This window comes from Lepidothrix coronata, unplaced genomic scaffold (genome assembly GCF_001604755.1).
Source record: "Lepidothrix coronata isolate B3197 unplaced genomic scaffold, Lepidothrix_coronata-1.0 Scaffold113, whole genome shotgun sequence".
Lineage (NCBI taxonomy): Eukaryota > Metazoa > Chordata > Aves > Passeriformes > Pipridae > Lepidothrix > Lepidothrix coronata.
This window is the reverse complement of record NW_016690293.1, coordinates 1,873,782-1,889,686: the sequence shown is the minus strand read 5'-3', so window position 1 is coordinate 1,889,686 and position 15,905 is coordinate 1,873,782.

Genomic DNA, 15,905 nt, shown 5'->3' with positions numbered 1-15,905 from the left:
AGTTCAGCAGTAATAGTGAAAGCCATGCAACGGACAACACATTATGTACCATTAGAATTTTTTACTTCCCAAGCATTAGTTTGTATCACATTTTGTGCTGAACTGTACTAACTCCTCCCCACCAAGTAAAGCACAGTATAAAGAGGAGGCTTAATGCAAAAGTCAGCGAGGTAGTTAGTGTTTTATTCAAACAAGCAGGTTCAATTCATGCAGTACCAAATATGCATTTCCATCTCTGCTTCCCTGACAATCTTTACTATTAATTGAGCACATCTAGCTTGCAGTTTGCCAAACAGCACAAAGAAGATGCCGTGGGCCATGCTGCTGCACATGGCTTGCAGTCCACTGATTACCCTACAGCAAATGGAGGAAAAAAGGGAGAAGGTTAGAAGTTGTATTTTAACCTCTTAATGGCTATGAAACCTATGGAGTTTAGGGTCTGTTTTGGGGTTTCAGTGTCTGGCAGTGGCAGCTTTCAGATCTCTAAAGGCTTCTTCTCTCTCTGAGGGTAACTGCCCTGTGAAGCTCGGGGAGAAGCACAGATATGCATATTCAGTCCTGGATACAATAGCTCCATTCTCACTGTCAGGTCAGCAGTCAAGTTCAGTGTAACTCCTCCTTCTGTGTCTGAATCAGGACTTTCTGGAAATGCTGAGGGTTTTTAATAAAGCAACTCTGCTGTGAAACAAATCTGCCCTTCGTGACAGCTCTTTGCTAAGCAGCGCCACTGCAGAGCTTATTAAGTTAAAATTTTAAAGTTCAAAGGCAGCATCAGGTTTCAGTAGGCGTCTCTCCTCATCTGCTCTTCACAGCAATATAATTTGCTACCACCCATATTTTTATTACACAAGTAATGTCTACAAGCTCTTGCTGTTGTAACACTCAGTCTATTTTAGTAACTAGTGAACCATTCACACTTCTTTTTTTTTTTTTTCTCAAAAGCTAAAACTTCAGATCTTTAAACTGATTCTCAGCCTTTTTGTACATAAATTCAGCTGCACTCAATGGTTTCTAACCAGTGACAAGCTCTTCCATAACCCTGGAAATGGTCATTTTCAGTGATCCATATCACTCTGCAAAATTAAATTCATGCATCACCGAGCAGAGAAGAATATTATTCCATGACTCTAAGTTCAGTCATTCATATGAGCTGATTTATGGTCAAATTTTGCTTCACAGAATATAATTTCTCATGTAGGTAAATTATATTCCTTTAAATCTTAGTGTTATAGCCTTTTTAAAAGAACAATTGCAGATGATTATAACCCTGAGTGAATTCAGCATCCAAAATGCTTCATTTTAAAACAAAAATGCAAAGCATGCCATTTCTCAAATAAATAGCTATTTCCCCATTATTGTTACAGAAACCCTAAAAGGAAAAAAAAAACTTAAACAAAAATAGTTTTTGCACCAATTACTGGAACTTTCTTCTGATTTTATACTAATTTCAGTGCTTTGAGCTGAATCACATGGAGCCCACTTTTTAGGCGCAGAGGACCTGTAGAAGTGTTAAGTGCATGGAAAATGATTTCCTTTAAATGTCCAGTTCTTGTGGCGTCCTGTAGGCAGAGTAACAGTGAGCCCTGCAGTTCCCCCATCATTGTGAATCCAACCACTTGCTTGAATGTAGTGTTTCTAACTTAGTGACTGGGTCTCTGGGTCCATTTTTTGAGGATTTATGAATGCAAACTTGCTCCTTTCCTTCTTTATCCCAAAAGTAATCCTATAGATAGCTGCTGAGGGTCATTGTTCAATCCTACTGGATGTTTTTCTGCTGACCAGGAATCCTTCCTCAGCCACTGCCAGAATAACTTCAGTCATAATTAGCAGGTTTTGGAAAACCATTTTGAAGACAGCCAGGACTCTCAGTGAGTAGAATGTAGAGGGTTAAAAAAAAAAGTGAGCTTTTTTCCCCACAATTTTTTTATTAAATTCTTCATAATCTTCTGTGTTCAATTTCATATGTGACCAGTGGAAAGGATCTCACTGATACATTTTTTCCAGGATAAACTCAGCCTTTTTTGTTGTTGTTGTTGTTGTTGTTGTTGTTGTTGTTGTTGTTGTTGTTGTTGTTTTCTGTCAGAGTTTCCATTTTCTGTGCAGGAAGTTTTCACTGAAAGAACTTTGGTGTCTGAAATGGTATGTGGCATGTCATGAGAGGTGACAGCAGAGTAAATAGGATGCCTGGTAACGAAAGTGAATTTCCTTCTACATGGTCATTACTTTTGTCATGCTAACTTTCCATATCCTGTAAATATGAACCTCAGCTTGAGCAGGAAACACATGTGCACACGTTCTTCTCATTGAAAAAATGGTAAAAGGCAAAGTTAGCTGGCACTGAACTTTTAGTCTTCAGTGTTTGGGAAAAGTCACAAATACACCAAGAGGAGTTTTATGTAGAAATCATGAAGTATGAAGTTGTAAAGTAAGAGCTGAAAATGAAGAGTGATGTTTATTAGATTTTCTTAAATAAACCTGAGCATTCTAATATGCTTTCCTTCAGTCTAAAGCTGTTTCTTGTGCACATAATAGAACCTAAGAAAACCTCTAATATTAAGAATTCATCTTTGAAGTCTTACAAGTGTTATGATAATCTGTCTACATAGTCCCATAGCTGTCAAGGACCGTTTTATGTTGTTGTAAGCTGATAAAGTTCAAAATGCAGACAAAGTACACTTGCATGTGTACAGTGACCTGTGTTCCTGTATATACAGAAATCTTAGAACTATTTCAAAGCACAACAAAACCCCATCTCATCACAAACAATTGTTCTCAAGGGGACTTTATACCTTGCACAGAAAAACATTGCTCACATTGAATTTTAATGAATTTCGGGAGTGAAACTTCAGGGAGCCATGGGAGAATCTAATGAAGAAAATCTTTGATAGGTTTAATTACAGAGAGGCTACCTGCATGCAGTAAGGAAAAATGTGAGTCCGTCCCTGTTTTCCCATTCACAGCTGGAGCTATATGTGCATCTCAGCAAGTCATAATGGCTGTGGTGGCCTGGATAAGTTGCTAAGAGCAGCAGTAGTAGACTGGGAATATTGACATAGCTATAGCAATGATGTAGGAAAGAAAAGGAAGGAAAAAAAGGAAAGAAAAAAAGAAATCTCACAATGTATATGACAAAAATGTATCACGATTCTAGAAATCTATCTTTTCTGTAGCAGCTGTCATCTCATTAGATACAGGTGATGCCTTGTAGTGATGAGTGCAAGTTGTGGTATCTGGGGCTGAGACTGAAATTTGGCGGCTTAATCTGGAAAACAGTTTTCAAAATCCCCACTTCATTTCACAGATACCTCAACATTTCATCAGTAGTGCCTCCTACTTGATTTGAGCCTTTGCTTAAAATTGCTGTCATTTTAGAGCACGCATCCACACTCTCATTTCACAAATTGAGCCCATTCTAGGAAACAGGCATAGGTACTCTGCTTTAGCCAGGTGATGGGTACAAATCATCAACACATTCCTGGTGTGCACTGAGGGTGAGGGCGAGAGCAGATCTCTGTCTGGCAGCCTGGCCACACTTTGGGATTGAAGGTGCCCTTGGAGGTCCTGAGCAAAGGATGTGGTGTATTGAGCTTCTTTCATTCATTTTCTGCAGAAGCCACCTTGGGAAGGGCTGGGGGTTCTGTGTGTCGAATGATATGTCATGGAGCAGCAGAGTGGTGGGCAGGGTAGGGGTGTGGAACCAGGAGTGCCCTTGCTCCCCCAGCACCAATCCCCAGTGCCAGAGCCCAGGATGGGGGAACAGGGTCAGTCACGGGCCCTGCCATGATGCAACATTGCCAAGGTCAGCAAAATCCAGTCCTGTTATAATTAATTAGCACCGTGTTTCTGTAAGAGATATGAATTTTAATGGAAACTAGTGTATTTTAGGCCTAGGGAAAAACTTTTCTGAGAAAAAAAAAGCTCCTAAATTCTGTCTTCCCACTGGCTGTGTCAGAAAGTAGTAATTATTTTTCTTAATAGTTATTTAAAAATCCAAAATCCCTTTTTAGCACATATCTCTTCTGAATCTTCATCAGAGTCCAATGTTTCTGTCCAACCTGCAGTGCCCGTTGGGGCATTTTGTCAATTTTTGCCTCAGAGATCTGGAACTACAGACATTTGAATGTAACATGGGATCTGCCACAAGTCAAAGGTTTGTAGACATTTGTAAATGTACAGCTCTGTTCTTGATCAAGCCTTGTATGGCTTTTCTTCTTTGTAGGTACACACTTGCAGTTAACTTTTGTTTATGAGCGTGTTAAATGAAAAGGAACAAAGTGTAGGGCTGATGTCCCAACTGCGACCAGAGAGGTCACTTGAGAGAAGGCTTAACTGTTCAAAGAATTGGCAAATATGGGTGTTGGCAGCTTCTGTGCAACCAGTTCTAAAAAGTCCTTACAAAAGATCTAGTGAAATAGGATCTTCTTTAAAAAAAAATAAATTACTGCACATACTAAAGTGCTGATTGTAGAAAGTGACATTAGGAACATTTGTTACATTAGTAACAAAACTATATTTGTGTCATAGTCAATGAGAACAGCCCTTAAGAGTCATTGCACGTCCTTAAAATGTTGCTATTTTTTTTTTTCTCTTGGGTTGATTTGTAACAGAGTCGGACCAGTTATGGTAGCAGGCTTAGGCTGCAGGAGGTGTTCATTCCAACAGCGACAATATTTGTAATAGAACATTCCTGGGAGGTCTACTGGCTTATTTCAAAATGATTTTCTGTAGAGACCATCTTTCATTTGAATAAACGTGTAATTCTTTTTCTTGTTTCCCCACCTTTTTCTTTTTTTTTGTGAAAAAATCTACAGTGCAAAATTCAAGACAATAAAAAGATTGCAATATTCATAACTTTCCCAGAGACACAACAATTACAGATAATACAGAATGCATGGAAATACAACAAAAAAGCCATGTTAAAATAATCACTAATGTGCTTTAAAAGTGGAGACAAAGGATAAAAAACCTAAGGCACATAAAATCCCTTTTAAGAAAGATTCACATCTCCCTGGCTACTGCAAAACGTAGGTTATTTTCTCTATCTCACTTTCTTTCCTTTATATAAAGCTTCTTTTTCTGAGTTTCTCTGTTTTCAATTTGTATGAAATAGCAAGATGTTAAAAATAACTAAACTGTGATCCATTACTATGGTGTCCAACACTTGCAGGTTCCAGGCTTTGGGGATGCAGAACCACGTCATCCAAGTGGGACTTGCCAAAGAGAGAAGTCTTCCCATTAAGAAGGCAGATGAACAAAGATAAACAATACTGCCATAAAGGCTTAGAAAACACAGTTTTAGTGTAAATCCTAGGAACATGTGTATTTATGTGATATTTCGATTCTATAGGTTCCTTTCATCCTTCATCTGACTAACTTATAGATGCTTTACAATCCTCTGGCTGAGGATATTTATGTGCCTCCTTCAGTATTAAATCTTCAGGCTGCACAAGAGCTGGTACTTATCTGAACCCATACAGTTCTTCAGAAACACCTTTGAAGGATATTCAGGTTTAGTCCTTTGTGTCTTTTCCTTCTTTAAGGATTTCTTGGTCCTTAATTCCATCAAGAAGGTGTTTCAACTTTTCTGTCATTTCATGGTTGTTCAGCCCCTTGAGCTTTAGAAACACGCTGTGCTTTTGTCACAGCCATATGCAGTTATTACTGCCTAGCAGTAAACATGTGGCATTTTCATGACACCAAAGGCAGTTTGACAGTGAAGCTTCCTCATCCTCCTCATTCCTGTTCTCTACTCTTTCTTCTGCTCCTGTTTGCTGGACTTTCATATTATGCCAGTTATTTCTAAGTCCCACAATATCACTGATCTTCTTACAGTCCAGTTTCACAAGGAATTGTATTTGCATAAATGAAGATTTGATGAATTGTATTAAAAGTGAAGAGGATTTTTCTATGCTCAACAAAGGATTTAGTAAATTATTCATCCCAGCAAGGCCTCATTCAACTCTCACTCTTTGTTTAAAGGACAGAGTAAATTTGGTTTAGGATTCCTAGCAGCAGAACAAAATGTAATAAGCACATGATAATAATAATTATTCTGGTATAAACCAGCTGTGTAAATTTAAGTCTCTTTTAATGATTAATTTATGTGAGGTATGGACCTTGCAGTGCTAGATTTTATGCAAAGTAAGTCATTGTCTATCTGATTCTCCTTATGCTGCATAAAATGCTTGCTGTTCTCTCATGTTCAGAATGGCAAAAAAACATAAAGCCAACTTAAATTTTGTGACATATGTTTGAGACTAATGCTCTGAAAGCATGATTATATGCTTCTTTTTAAAATAAACCATTTAAAAATGCTCATTCAAATATTAATACTGATATACCTGTCTTCTCAGGTTGAAACTTTTCATTTATTGAGACATAAATAATAAGAACATGTGAAATGACAATCATGCATTATATAAATATATAAATAGAATTAATCTTTCTGGCTTCTGACAACTCCAGACACTGTGGTAAAAGTCGTTTTGGAAGGAATGCAACTCCTCCCTTGAACTCTGTCTTTGAGGGATACCATAGTGCATGATTCATCTGACCTGACTTTAGATGTGTACACCTGAGTTAGCCATACTGTATAGATAATGAAGGGAAATGAGAATGTGATTCATCTGACCTGTTTTAATCATGTACTTTGAGTTTAATTGCAGTCTAAAAATGTATCATAGCCTCCTTGACTAGAAAATTATTCTACGAGATCTGATCATGTAAAAATGTCTAAAGTAAGACAGGTGAATACCATTTAAACTATCACAGAGTCTAAACTATGTGAGACATTTCACAAAAGAAAAGGAAAAAAAAATTGGATATGGAAGCTACTCAGTTCCAGGAAAAATTATAGGCATCAGGTACTTGCCAAGCCATTCTTGTGCTGCAAAGGGATTCATAAACTCAAAATATCCTCTGTTCACTTGCTCACACATAAGCATTCACTGCTTTTTAAGATTCCTTGGATTTTTGGAAGGCAGATGATCCACCATTTTACTGTGGCAAGTGGAGACCAGGTCAAACACTAACACGTATCAAACAATCCTAGAAGTCAATGTGTGGATAGTCACATCAGCTCTCTAATGGCCTTCTAGAAATATATCTAGGAGGGACTTCATCTCGAAATGGAAACACCTATGCTTAGGTTTCTACCTGTAGGAGTCTGTATGTGTTCATTATTATTCAACAAGACTATCCAGTTCAGAGACAGTTGCCAATTAAAGACATTTTAACAATTAAGGTAAAGACACCAAACCCTCTCCAGGTTCCAGTCCAACATGACTAATTTGTATTGTTCTGTACAGAAGTTATTTATCAATTCGTACCGATTACACATTGACCCCAAATGTTACCAGTCAGAATGTTGCTGCTATACAATTACTTTGGCATGTTTAATGAACGAATAAATCTCCCATATCTTCAATAGTGTCAACTTTGTCATGATGGCCAAAATCACACCTTTTAATATGCCATTTGACTTGTTACTATCTTCTCTTTATTCTTTGTGTTGTAGAATGTTGTTTCTGTGCTGTAGAATTCAGTCATTTGTAGTAGACTTATTCAGTCACCTTGAAATGTTTCTAGTTACGTTAGAGCATAAAAAAGAAAAAAAGTCCAATTTTCAAGTCCCATAAATGCTCTTTTGTTTCTAATTTTCAAAATGTTAGTTTCCCGTTTTAAAATATACTTGTACAGTATGTCACAAATTACCAGGAAGATTTAAGTCTAATATTTGACATGTTTTATAACATGTGGAATACAGATAACATACTTCACATTTGAATATGCTTCTAGTGGAATTATGAAACACTTTTTTTCATAATTCTACCAAATTTATTTCTAGATTTAGCTTTTACATTTATTACTGTTTATGTATACCTTTAGTGTCATACAGATCACAAGCATTGGAAAAAAATGTGTGTTTTGCATAAAGGTATAACACAACTGAATACTCCATAATACAGAGATTTCTACATTCTGTCATCACAAACCTCTGAAAAATATCAAGAGGTGAATTGTGCAGGTGGAAGGCCTTGTCCACACAGTAATTTAGAGCATTACTCAGAACTCTGAATATAAAAAATTTCTAGATATTATATGAATACAGAAAAATAATATGCTTTATGAAGGTCTTCAAGCCATGACAATATTTATTCCCCTACTTATTATGATAATAAAGCAATCACTAAATAAAGATTCAGATCTGGCTTAAAATTTATGTACATTTGAAGCAATTTACTCTCTGTTAGTGCATGTGCAAATTATAAATCTCGTTGCTTAGAGACATGATAAGACTGGACTCACTAAGAACAGAAACTCACTACAAACACATATGTCAGGGTCCTGAGCCAATCTTCTAAACACTGTGTCTGGCTTTCCCCCTCCTGTTTCTCCTCCCTTCCCAGCAAACACATAAAGTATTTCTCTGAGCAGAGAAACACTTTGCCAGGACTCACACTTACAGAGTTGTAGTTTTTCCAGACAGACTATCCCAGTGAGCTTCCCCATCATGTGTGGTGGTGCAGGTGTCTATCTCTTTTTCCCAAGTAACAAGTGACAGGAAATGGCCTCAGATTGCACCAGGATAAGTTTAGATTGGATATTGGGAAAAATCTATTCAGCAAAGGAGCTGTCAAGCATTGGAACAGGGAAGTTGAGTCACCAGCCCCTGAGGGATTTAAAAGACATGTGGACATGGCACTTAGGGACACGTTTTAGTGGTAGATTTGGTAGTGCGGGCTTAATGGTTAAACTCAATCTTACAGTCTTTTCCAACCTCCATGATTTTACTATTAAGAAGAGGACGAAAAATGTTTTAAATTAACAAATTAATACTTTTTAGAAAGCCTTCTAGCAAAGTTTATGACGTTTGATGTTTCCTAGTTGAGGTAATATTGCTGTACACACGTCTTATTGATGAGCTCTTGCTTAACATGAACCAGACCAACTGTTCCTTACTTCCAGGCCCTCTCCACTTCCACATAACATTGGGGCAAATATATAATTGCTGAATGAGTTCTATGCCATTTCTACTGAATATGCTGTTTAGCTAACTTTTTATTATTTCCTTTTCATTTATTGCTATTAATTTTATTTCTATAAGCCTGTATATGTATCTTTTACATATGGTTTTATCATCTCTTTTTACCTATGTATTGGTTTAGGACACTTAGAATAGAGCAGGTGGCATGAAGCAGTGCCATCTTGTGGCCCCTGTATGGTTATTTCCTGATTTTTCAGTTATATTAGTTTATAAGGTCAACATCAAAAGTGTTAATTTTTGTTTTGATATCATAAGCACCCTTAATTTTAAAGTCTTCAAGGTTATCCTTGAAATGTCCATGAAAATATAATTTCCCTGTTCACCCAGGAACATTTGGAGATCTTTTATTTCATTTTTGACAAAATTTTCAGACTGTTAAATAGAAATAAAAAATTCCTAAGTCTTCTAAAAGACATTTCAGGATTTGAAAGTAAACAAACTGTCCAATAGTGCTATGAAAATATGTTGTTAAGAAGATAGTTTGACAGGTTGTCCTGATAAAAATAGGGTTCATGGAAAGTCATTTGTTTGCAATGGATGGATACTGTTCTGGATAGCAACATACTGTAGATAAACCACTGAATATCTGAATTATGAAATGGTTTAAAAAAACCTATCTACTATTATGTGCATCTATCTAACTGGCTATTTTCATCCCCGAGAACTGTGGAACTAATCAATTTTCCCGTTTTTAAGTCTGTGTTCATCCCAGTAGGAATGTTAGCACATGGGGAGGAGGAATCTGGTTTGCTGTTTATGAGTATGATATATATATAAATAAATTAAAGGATTAGGAAGAGAGCTTTCTTCTGACTTCTGTTCTCTGTTTGACCTAGAGTTAGAAAAAGGTAGTGTGAGATTTTCAAAAGCACTTGACCTTGACCTAGTTCTCCTCTAATTAAATCATTCTTAAAACTCCCATTCAATAAGAGGTCATTTAGGCCATAACTGAGGACTTTAAAATTAGTTCAGTTGCTTATTTATGCTTCAGTTCCTCCTCCCTGCATAATGGATGCAATAATTATCTGCTGTGTAGGAGTTCCACGAAGCTTCATTACTGCTGGATAAAACACTGTGCAAAGTGATGTGTGCTTCTACTGAAGTTGCATTTTCTGTGTGTCTCCCCACATGATATTTTGTTGTATAGCTCATAGGAGGGATTCTCCAGTTTATAGAACTTCATTAAGATATTAACTTAAAAATAGATAACATGATATGGTTATTAATTAGATAATAACTGCAGTTAACTGCAGATTTTCTTTGGAAATTCAGTTACAGCCCAATGAAACAATGTTACAATTATATTAGAGCAACACAGAACCCACCAGTGTTTGGTTTATATGAACTGGCTTGTATGTGTTGCAGTGAAGCCTAAGAACATAAAGGACTGTACCAGTAAGGCCACAGCCACAGGAAGATGGATGTGATTACTGCTGTCCATACAGTGTAGCAGTTGCAAGACACCATTGAAAGTGCTATGTCCAATTTTGTGCTTCCCAGCGCAAGTAAGACAGTGATTAATTGAACTGAGTATGGCAGAGGGCCATCAAAATGATTGGAGGGCCAGCACATGTGACATGAACAGAGTTGTAGAGAGATGGGTTTGTCCAGCCCAAAGAAGAGTAAGTAAACTGCTTTTTTTCAACTGTTTAGTGAGTGTTTATAGTGAAAATGGAGCCAGACTCCACTTAGACGTGCACAGGCTCCAATGCTAGGAAAATGGGCACAAGCTGCAGACAGCTAAAATCCCAATTAAGTAGCAGGACAAAGCCAAGTACTATAATGAGAGTGATAAATCTCTGGAATGGGTTGCCCAGAGAGCCTGTGGGATCTCCATCCTTAGATACAAAATTTGGCTTGACAAGACCCATTTCAATCTAAGTTATGGCACAGCTCTCTGATTGTACCTTAGTAAAGGTGTTTTAATGTTATAAGAAATTGCAAGAACATTCTCAGGAAGAGTATCAGCTTCTTCCATCTTTCCATTAATATTAATATTTTTGTTTCCACCTCAATTGGAGCACAGTGTCAATAGTGCTGTGCAATCTGGAATACATTAGTAACACTAGTGCTGCTCATTTCAGTTTTTGAATATCGATGGCATAAAATGATTCCCATGTTTTTATTCTGTCCCCCAGCAATCTATTTCTTAGCTTATAAAACCCTTAATATTACCATTTGGAATGCTAGAGTCACATGAGAACTAAAGAAGAAAAAAAAAAGGCAACTTTTTCATAATTTTTTCATTTCAGGAGAAAGGAAACCTCTGAGTAAATTATGAGAGTGTTTTAACATTCACAATGATGGTTCTTGCTCTACCCTTTGCAGATGCATACTTTATCTAGAGTCCTATGTTCTTCATATATTCACAATGAAATCCAAAGTAAGAAGGAATTTATTTATTGTAAACATTGTAGACTGCACATTCCATTTTGTCTGCATATCTCATTCTACCAAAGGAAAAATAACAAATGGAAATTATCCTGAGGTGATTTCTGTTTGACATGTGTCTTTTATGGAGTAAATGGCTTGAATTTTGGGGCACATGGATAGAACACTCTCAAATGTGGTTCTAGACATGTTCTATTTTGCCCCCTCCCTCTGCACTAGTTAGTTTTGCCTTTGCCCTCAGGAACATCTCCATTTGTCCTGAATTTTTGGGGAGAAATCAAGGTGTTTGTGACAAAAAATAAAAAGCAATTGTGGAAGAGAGGATTTCTTTTTTATCTCATTCCCTTTTCAAGGTATAGCTCAGTAAGGCTACTTTTGTGCTCAAAGGCATTTGGAGCAGTTCTCTTCATAATTGTACTCAGCTGCACACAGATAATAATTGTATATTAGTGACTCATCACAGATAACAAAAATGTATTGCCATTTTTTTCCCAAAGATTTGCATGAATTACCTGTCAAAACCCCCTCACCTTTGCAAAATTAATGTAAAAAAATTTAAGCAACAGCTTATAAAGACCAGTGTAGACACTTTAATGTCACAGCTTACATGCGCATAGTTGGAAAGACTTCTAAATTAGGTGTCTTAGGGATGACAAGTTAAGACTGTGTTCTTCATACAAGTCTTACAGCCTCTAATGGGAAAGTACTGCAATCAGTGAAACCAGACCTTTCAGAGATATTCATCTAGGATTTTCTAAGGAAAAAACATGTGGGAGTATGGTTGCTACATTACAAGGCAGGATAATAAATCTAAAACAAAAATGGAAGGTTAAAAACCTATTTTTACATCTGTATCTTCTAACACTAAGTAAACATGAGTCTGATATTTAAGATTAGAGTTTGTCCTTCCCCAGACACTGTCTGGGCAGTGCTTGCCTGGTGGTAAGAGCAGATTAGTATTTGATACATGAGCACACAGCTGTACCACTGACCACTGATTTATTTCAGCACTTCCAAGACAGGATGCAATCCATGATGTATTAAGTGCCTCTCCTGTGTTTAGAAACAAATGATAAAACATATTCAGCTATCTATTTTTATGAGGACTGGGAGGATATTTATATAAAAGGTGTTGTCTTTGTGTATGGGGGCAAGACCTTCCTCACTCAGCTTGTATGTGTGTGTGGGAATTAACCTGTCCTCACCCCAAGAATGAGTATTGTGCAAGCTGACAGCATCCAGCAGATGGTGCTCAGAACTAACAAAAAGCAATACATTAAAGGGGAATGAAAAAAAAAAAAAGGAAGAAGGAAGCAGGAAAAGCTTGTTGTTTATATTTTCCTGTGACTAACAGCTATTTTGGCATTTGTTTTTTTTTGTTTGTTTTGTTGTTGTGATTTATCACCCTGCAGCTAATATTATAATGTTGTTCACAAATGATCATAATGAGTTTTAGGTGGTGGATAGGTGAGGGGTGTTGATTAACTGTTGGTAGATCTTCTGCGAGCTCCTTAATGGCGTACTCGGGGATTCAAACTGCTTCAAGATTCCTATAAATTCCTATAGCCTCCATCATAATGTGACTGGAAAGAAGAGTAAATTGCTGTGGAAAAGAATCAGATTGTTAAAGAGAATTTCTGCACATCCTTTAGAAATCTAGTCCTGGTACATACTATTCTCTATATTATATTAAATAATATTTGGCAGAAAGGTCATGTCTTTTAATTATTTGAAGTCAATATTAACAAAAATCCTTAGACTATGCCTTGGGATAGTGATTGAATAAAGATTAAAAATAACTCAAATATTGTCCATATTTGCAAGTAACTTTCTTCCCAGTCTAATTAGATATCACAAAGTAAAACTGGGGAAATATCAGATATTTGTTTTGGTTTTGTACAAGAAAGAAGAGACTTGAGGTCTGTTGTCAATGGGATCTGACAATGACTTGGAAACCACCTGGCAGATTTTCTGGAGGCTGGACCCGTGACATCTCCATGCCTAAGGGACAGTGGAGAGCCATTGGCAGCTGGGCAGTGCTGTGAATTCCATGTAGAGGGCACAGACTGGCTCTTCACTGTCCTTAGTGGCACTGCATCGGGAGCTGTGTCCTTGCTGGCAAACAGTAAAAACTACTGGCTGTTGCTCTGGTGCTGAGATGCCAGGACACTTCCTCAGGGATGGTCATTCCATTTTTAGTGCACCGCTGTCCTGTTCCATGGCAGATCTAACTTCATGTTTAATTTTGACCTTTTAAAGACATTGCTGTGTTGACATTTGCTCGTTTCCTTCTTTTCCTCCTCCATCAACACAGAAAATAACTGTTATAATCCCAGGCCCAGGGAGAGATCAGGGGCAGATGACTGAAGTTACTGATAATAAATCTACAGTTACTGAATCCTCTCCCTTCAGAAATCAGGTTAATCTCTGATCTCACTACATTTCAAATGAAAGAAATCTTTATTCCAGTCTGTATCCTAACTATGTAAATAGCAGAAACAGAATAAAAAGGGTGAAATGAAATAAAGTGATCTATTTTGCTAAATAAAAATCTTCTGAAGCATGAGGCAGCTGTATTCTCCTCTTGCATTGTAGAGGGGCTAAGGGTGAGTACAGAATCGTGATGACAACTCCTCGCTTTAAATAATGTTGCTACTGCCTAGAACCTAAGCACTGGGTATAGTAGATATATTGCTGTGTTCCAAAGCAATCATACAATGTCATAAGGTAAATTAACCTGTGTAAACCCCAAAAATCCGTCTACTCTCAGCAATTGCACTGGTGACATATAAAAGCTGGTAGAAAAATATACCATTGTAAGAGCCTGTAGAAAATTGGAATTTTGACAAATTTTCCATTGACAATATGTTTTTATTTGCTAAGTAGTAGCTTTTCTCAGTTGCAATATATGCAAACATACACATATGTACTTTTCAAACAAAAAGAAATGTTAAGATTTTCAGGAATAGCATCAACGATTTATATAATATTGCTCTCAGATACTTTGCTGTCTCTTTAAGGTCAGTTCTGAGAAATGTTTCACTGGTAGAAGTGAATAATAATCCATAATTTTCTTTCTTTCAGGAGGGCAATGTCAAAGGAATAAGAATAAAGAGTATATTAAGTTCATTTATTTAAAACACCCCACAGTCCTGATCTAGTTCCCTCTGTGACAGACTACATGTGGCAATATAGCACAGCACTAAACCATGTGCCCCCATTTGATGGCCCCAAGGCCCAGAAACAACATTTTTGTAGGTTTTCTGCAGATATGGTGAAACCTGCCTGCCGCCACAGCATGACTCAGAATAAAGGATGCTTGCATTTGTGAAATGGGTAGATTTAATGATATTGCCTCCTAGCAGGTAAACTGCCCCCAAGATTGCACTAGGCTTTGTCTTGGAGGTATATTGTTGGACATTTCCAGAAAGAAGCAGAGAAAAGAACAGTGCTGAGTGTGGGGAAAGTGCTCAGCATCCCTCCCCGGACATGCCTCCTTCTGCAATGCAGACATATGAAGACACCGTGGAGGAGGAGAAAGATGATGATGAGGAGCAGGCAGCTGTGGATTCAATATCCCAGTAATGAGGTCAATCCACCAAAGCTAAGCAGCCTGCATGATAAAAAGAGTCAGAGATTGAGACACATTTTCTCCTGCTTCAAACCTCCAGATTCCATCCATAGTCAACGAAATGATGTGGGGACCTTTATGTCTGTGGCTCAAAGTGACAAGAGATGCAATGAACAGATGAAACAAAATTAATTAAAGAGATCATATTAATCAAATTAAAAGCATTCATTGTAGAAGATCTTTGGGCACTTCCATATTGCAATATTCTCTCCATCCATGCAAAAAGTAGGAAGTCTATCAGACAAGAAGTCTTCTATTCTCAGGATCATTCATAGCTTCTGGGAATTATATAAAATATGATTAAATTAGAATTAAAAAAGATTGCTATGGCAGGACTATGTTACAATTACAAATTACACTATATTATATTATTCATTTAATTATATTTTTAACATCAATCATAGTCTCACTTCATCAGGAAGAGTTTCAGTAGCAATAGACTTTATTTTAAGAGCAGAAATAAGAAGTTATTTTGGATTAAAATAGAAAACAATTGTCATCTTCAGTATTTTTTGCTGAATAACAATGTATTTAGAAATCTTCATTACGGCATTTTATCACTTATTCAGATTAGTGAAGAAATTAAATCATCTTAAATGTGAATAAGATTTCAAAACAGTAATATTAAGAAGGAGTTGCTAAATTAATTTCATGTGTAGACAAGCTCCCAAGAAGCCAGTAAAAAGGCAGAGTATCAAACAGTGTGCTGAAAGGAGGGGAAGAAAACATTAAAAAGGAATATAAATGGAATCTGACAGGAGGTTGAGTCTGAGTATTTATGGGTGGCAGGGTGTTAATGTATTATGTAAAAGGAAACAAAAAGCTGTTTTCTTTTTC